Raw genomic sequence first — 6,814 nt, forward strand, 5'->3', positions numbered from 1 at the left:
TTGCCAGTAAAGCCATATAGAGATGTAGCCACCGGCTGGAGCTCGCTAGCGTCAATTTGCATTTCTTCAAAAGCCGACCTGAACAGGACATTGATAGAGCTGCCAGTATCTACGAAGACTCTGGCCACGCGGTTGTTGGTTATAATAGCTTTGATGATGAGAGCATCATCATGAGGCAGCTCCAGTCCTTCCAGGTCCTGTGGTCCGAAGCTGATGATCGGGCCAGCGGCCTGCTCTTGGCTGCACCCTACAGCATGAATCTCCAACCGGCGCTCATGGGACTTATACGCCCGGCCTGAATCTCCATCGGTGGGACCTCCAGAGATCATGTCTATGTCTCTGATGGCCGTGTTGCCCTGATTTTCTGCTTCACGGGCTTCTCCTGGTTCTCCAGTGCGCCCTTGTTGTTGTATGCTAGCCCCTCCCGCTCGGCTCGGGGTCTACCGGCTTGCCCCACTGCATTCCGTCTCTCTTCCATCATTCGCTGGACTTGAGGAGCCAACTCAGGGGGTGGCAAACCCAGCTCAGCAGCGTGCCGGGAATCACGGGTAAACTGGAAGCAATCATTGGTGGCGTGCGTATGGGACCGATGGTATGTGCAGTAGCGTGGTCCCCAAGGCTCAGGTCGAGGAACCAGAACCGCAGCTACGCGTGGTACTGGTTGGGCGTCCTGACCGGGGTGGAAAGTCGGTCGGGCATCCCGAGCGCGCGGGAGAGGTTGAGCAGGCGGTTGAGGCGCTCTTCTTTCTGGTCTATTGGTGGGGGGAGGCGGTTTATCTGCCTTCCTTTGCGCCGCCTGTGCTTCCTCCACGTTGATGTAGCTAGCCGCCTTCTCCAGCATCTTATCAAAATTCCTTACGGGATTCCTGATGAGGTTTCTAAAGAACTCTCCCTCGGTCAGCCCATGGGAGAAGGCGCTCATAAGTATTTCGGATGTGGCCGAGGGCACATCTTGAGCCACTTGATTGAAGCGCTTGATGTAGCTTCTCAGCGGCTCGGCGGACCCTTACTTCAGCGCAAACAAGCAGTGGTCAGTTTTTTGGTACTTCCTGCTGCTGGCAAAATGGCACAGGAACGCAATCTTGAAGTCAGAAAAGCAGGTGATGGATCCATGCAACAATCCATCAAACCACTTTTGGGCAGAGCCCGACAGAGTATTCAAGAACACTCGGCATTTAACGACGTTACTGTATTAATGCAGCAGAGCCGTGTTTCGAAATTTGCGGAGATGGTTTTCAAGGTCCTTACTACCATCGTATTCCCCTATAGCATAGGGTTGGTATCCTTTGGGTAACTTTTCCTCCAGGATTTTAGAAGAGAAGGGCACTTTCTCCTCCAGTTCTGGCTGGCGTTCTTCACGCGGGATAATAGACTTCCCCTTCTTTGAATCTTTTGGCAAAGAGCTTTCCGCCATAGAAACTTGTGGTTGCTCTTTGTGACTGTAGCAACCAGGGTTCTGGTTGATAGTATCCCTGGCCCGATTCTCTATAGAAGGCGGGGGGAAATTCCAGAGGTTGTTTCCTCTTGGACCCCCGGTTTGAAGCGTGAGCCGACTCTTTGGAAACCTCAAGTAACTTTTCCGGTCTGGATGTGATAGTTTGTTGCTTTTCAGAGGCTGTTCGCTTCTTAGCCTCTTTGAAGAGCTCATATTCTCCAGCCGTCATTGTCACGTTGATGCATCCAGAATCCTCCATCGTCGTGTCCTGGATCAGGTAGTTGTGTTCCCATAAATGATGCCAAATTTGATCCCATTCGGAAGCTGAGTCGGATGGAGGCCAGTCGCATTGTCGTTGATGTTAACGAAAAGTCGCTGAGAAGCCGGATAGATCTGGCACCAGCTGGAAAAGCTTACACGAGTGGATGATGGGGGGTGGTGACGGAGCAAGGGTCCTGCGCGCACTCAGATGAGCCCACGAGTCGTTTGAGACCAGAAACCAAGGAAAAAGTCCCCGAGTCAGGCATTCCGACGCTCAAGTCAGGTACTTTTTCCCCAGAAAATACAGAGAAAGGACGAAAAGTAAGAGACGAGTATGAAATGACGAGTGCGTGTACCTGCATAAGGGACAAAGCATCCATTTTTATACCACAATGGGTGCTTCTGGAGTCTGACAGGTGTTAGGGAATGTCGAATGTCAGACTTTGTCTGGTGGTGAATGACACATGACTTCTGTTGGGACTGAAATGTAGCTAGAGGGGGGGTAAATATCTCGTCGCGATCTCGTGCTTGTCGTTGCTTGCTTCTTGTGATGATGTGTAGCGGAAAATACAAGAAACAACACACAACAACACTAACACGTAGATTTACTTGGTATCCACCTCAAGAAGAGGTGACTAGTCCAAGGATCTACACATTCACACACCCTCCACTATGAAAACCCTCCTTTACGGTAACTACCAAAGGCGGAGAAGCCTTACAAACTCACAATACAACAATAAGAAAAGAAAGAAGCAAAATACAAGTTAATCTTATAAGATTACAATAAAACCCTAGCTTCTTCTTCTTCTTGTTGTAACTCGCCTCTTGACTTGGACGTGCCTCCAAGAACCTTCAAGATTTGGCGGTGAGAGTGGAGAAAATTGCCCTAAGCTGTAGCTACAGTCGTGTGTCGAAGAGGATCGAAGAATTACTGAGAAAAACGATCGCCAACGTCTTTATCTGCGCCAACGGTCGAATACCAATCGATTGGATTGCTTCCAATCGATTGGGGAAGCTTTGGATCGATCGGCCGATCGATCCAGAGCACCTCTGTGCTCTCTGGAATCGCCTTGAATCGATTGCCCGATCGATTCAAGGCTTCTCGAGTAATTTCCAGCGCTCCAATCGATCGACCGATCGATTGGAGGTTTCAATCGATCAACTGATCGATTCAGAAGCTTACTGTTCACTCAGAAACTCTCCCAATCGATTGACCAATCGATTGGGGAAGTTTTGATCGATTACCCAATCGATCCAGACCTTTTTTGCACAAACTCGTGTCATCCAATCGATTGACCAATCGATTGAACCCCCTAATCGATTGGCTAATCGATTGAAACCCAGAAAACTGTGTAGAGCTTGAAATTAGCTTCGTTTCACATTCGAGATCACCTCATTCCGATATCCAAGTTAAAAGTTATGGCATTCGGAAGTTTACTACGTCTGAACTTCCTAGTTCCCTGCCAACTCCCTATTAGACTTACGACCGCTAAGAGTTCAGTCAACTTTTGACCCATCTGGATTTTCTCTTTGCCAACTTTTCGTTGGACTTCTAATCACCAAGTATGGTCCTCCGTGACCCACTTAGATTTACCGTCTCATGTCAAGTGTCCGGTCCTCCATGACCCACTTGAACTTTCACCAAATGTCCTGTCATCCTTGAACCATCTGAATTTTCCGTGCCTGACTTCACTCACCAGGACTTTAACTTCTGCCTACCTTCACTCACTAGGACTTTCCCGACTGTCTGGCTTCGCTCACCTGGACTTTTCATCTACCTGGTTTCTCACCAGGACTTCCCAATTGCCTGACTCCTCACCAGGACTTTCTCATTTGCTAAGATCACACTTGGACTTTTAGTTGCCTAGCTCCTCACCAGGACTTCCCAAATGCCTGGCTCCTCACCAGGACTTTCTCCTTTGCCAAGATCACACTTGGACTTTCTAATTTGCCTAACCTCCAGTTAAGACTTCCATACGCCTAACCTCCAGTTAGGCCTTCCACCACTACTTAAACTCCAGTTAGGACTTCACCACTGCCTAACCTCCAGTTATGACTTCCCCTGTCAAGTCTCCTGTTATCCCTGACCTACTTGACTTGTCTTCTTATTAACTTGGTCAACCTTTTGACCATCTCCACAACCGGACGATTTCCCTAGCAATCTCCATATATTGTCAAACATCAAAACTCAAATCTCGACTCAAGCTTGACTCGACTCAAGCTTAGTCAAACTGGTCAACCTTGACCAAGGGAAATTACCCCAACAGCTTCCTCCTATAGATCTATGAGGAATCAGCTGGCAGTGAGCCCCAGACCGTTAGCATATTCTCTGGCAGACAGTGGTTATTCCCTAACAGATTGTTACGATTCTCTGATTTGCTTGTCGTGTAGTGCATGCCTGCCCCGATATTTCCTGGTCTGCGTTTGTCGCTTCCCCACTCCAGACCTGTATGCCTATCCCTGTCCTACGTGTCGTGTTCTTTGAACTCCTGACCTTCCTACCTCGCAAGTCATGACCTGTGAGCCTTCGTCTGGTTCCGCTTATCCAAAGTCCCAACCTATACTCCTCGGTCAGATTCAGGCTGTCTTGACCTGTACACCTTAGTCTAATTCCGGATGTCCCGATCTATCTGCCTGAGTCCGATATTGTCTGTCTCGATCTGTACGCCTTAGTCTGATTCTGTCTGTCCTGACCTGTATCCTTGGTTGGCACATCCCGACCTGTACGCTTTAGTCTCCATTCTGTGTCGCAAGACTATAAGTCCTGACCTGTATCCTTGGTTGGCCCATCCTGACTTGTACGCTTTAGTCTCCATTCTGTGCTGCAAGGCTATAAGTCCTGACCTGTATCCTTGGTTGGCACATCTCGACCTGTATGCTTTAGTCTCCATTCTGCGTCGCAAGGCATAAGTCCTGACCTGTATCCTTGGTTGGCACATCCCGACCTGTACGCTTTAGTCTCCATTCTGTGCCGCAAGGTTATAAGTCCTGACCTGTATCCTTGGTTGGCACATCCCGACCTGTACGCTTTAGTCTCCATTCTATGCTGCAAGGCTATAAGTCCTGACCTGTATCCTTGGTTGGCACATCCCAACCTGTACGCTTTAGTCTCCATTCTGTGCCGCAAGGTTATAAGTCCTGACCTGTATCCTTGGTTGGCACATCCTGACCTGTACGCTTTAGTCTCCATTTTATTCTGCAAGGCTATAAGTCCTGACCTGTATTCTTGGTTGGCACATCTCGACCTGTACGCTTTAGTCTCCATTCTGTGTCGCAAGGCTATAAGTCCTAACCTGTATCCTTGACTGCCACATCCCGACTTGTACGCTTTTGTCCAAGTCCGTCTATCGCGACCTGTATGCCTTGGTCTGTAATTCTCGACCTATATGCTTTTGTCCAGGTTCGTCTGTCGCGACCTGTATGCCTTGGTTTGTATTTCCCGACCTGTATGCTTTTGTCCACGTGTCCTGCGCCGCCAGGCTATAAGTCCTGACCTGTATCCTAGCTTTCGAGTTTCTACTCGACGTGTATGCCTCACCTCGGATTAACACTTGTGCTTGACCAGGACCATCTTATAACCCGAACCTTCGATCTCCACGTAAGCCGGATTATTGACCTCCATGTAGGCCAGACTCTTGACCACCACGTAGGCCTGGATTTTGACTGCCCCGTGAGCTTGACTTCTGACCGCCACGCAAGCTTGACTTCCAATCACATCATCTCCCTGACCTCACGATCATGCACCGTATCAAACTATCAAAGGATTTATAATGTCTTTACCACCAATGGCGGAGTCAAGTGATGTGGTACCCGGGCTGTAGCCCGGGGACCAACGACAATCAAAAGTAGAAAAAAGCTTGATTTTTATGTGGAAAAAGGAAAAAAAGAGAAAACAATAGTGGAAGGCAGCCCGGGCGTCCGTGTTAGTATAACCCACAGCTCGGGTAGATCACCCGGGCTGGCTCCGCCATTATTTACCATGTGTCGTTTGCTGCGAATTAGATAGATCATTCTAATGGATTTATTCACCCTCATAGGATTTTTAGCAAAGCCTTAATCATTTATAAACAGATTTGGGACGTCTTTATCGTGAGCCATTTGCTACGGATTAATTAAATTATTAAAAGTGAATCTATTCACCTATATCCTCACCCTTTTAACAAGATATACATGCTCTCATACTCAAGAGGTGCTCTCATGTAATCCTCTCATCCCTCACTCATATAGAATCACTCCTCTCATCCCATCCACTCAAGGTGTATTCCAAGTGTACATAATCTCATCTCTTCCTTTTCAAACCAGGATGCATATATCCTCCAAGGCACCATGTGACTCCAAAGCTCTCACACTGACCCCATACCTCCATGACTCTCAACCTTCAGCGCAGATAATATCTGCCTATCTCAATGCCACTATGCCTCTGGACTAAAGATTTCATGACTTTGATACGATGCTAAGTGATGAGATAGGCTCTATAATTAATGAGGATTTGAATTTGAATTTTATTTAAAGTATATTATAGTTAAGGAGTTTGAATTACTTACAACGTTAAATATTTGCATTATAAAAAAATAACTATGGTCCCTAACTCATTAATATCTTTGAAGTAATGATTCTCGTGACTTGTCGTCAGGGCTATAGGGCCCATTTAACATGCATGTAACCACTCTAATCATATCCTACATATAGTAAGTCTATTCAAGAATTTTTTTTATATATTAAGTTATGTTTTGTGCGTATATCGCCGCTATGTTAAATTAGTGACGGAATTAGGAAAAAATACAAACGATGACAGCCGTCCATTAGCTTATCCATTCGTCCTCCATTTCTGTACGATTCTATATTTTTTTCTATTTAAAAAATTAATTTTATTAGAAAAAAATTAATAACGTTCATTTAGAATATTCAATATAGCCAACCCCACTAGAATGAGAATATTTTATTCTACGATAGGCGAAATCAGATATTGTATAACCATTTAAAATTAATTTTAAGATTTATTAAAATAATCATCTATGTAATTATCAACTATATCAATATGTGTGAATTAAATTAAAAAAATATATAATTGAATGAATCATCAATTCATTTAATCCCACCTGTTTAATCCAATTCAAA

Source organism: Zingiber officinale, chromosome 10A (assembly GCF_018446385.1).
Source record: "Zingiber officinale cultivar Zhangliang chromosome 10A, Zo_v1.1, whole genome shotgun sequence".
Taxonomy (NCBI): Eukaryota; Viridiplantae; Streptophyta; class Magnoliopsida; order Zingiberales; family Zingiberaceae; genus Zingiber; species Zingiber officinale.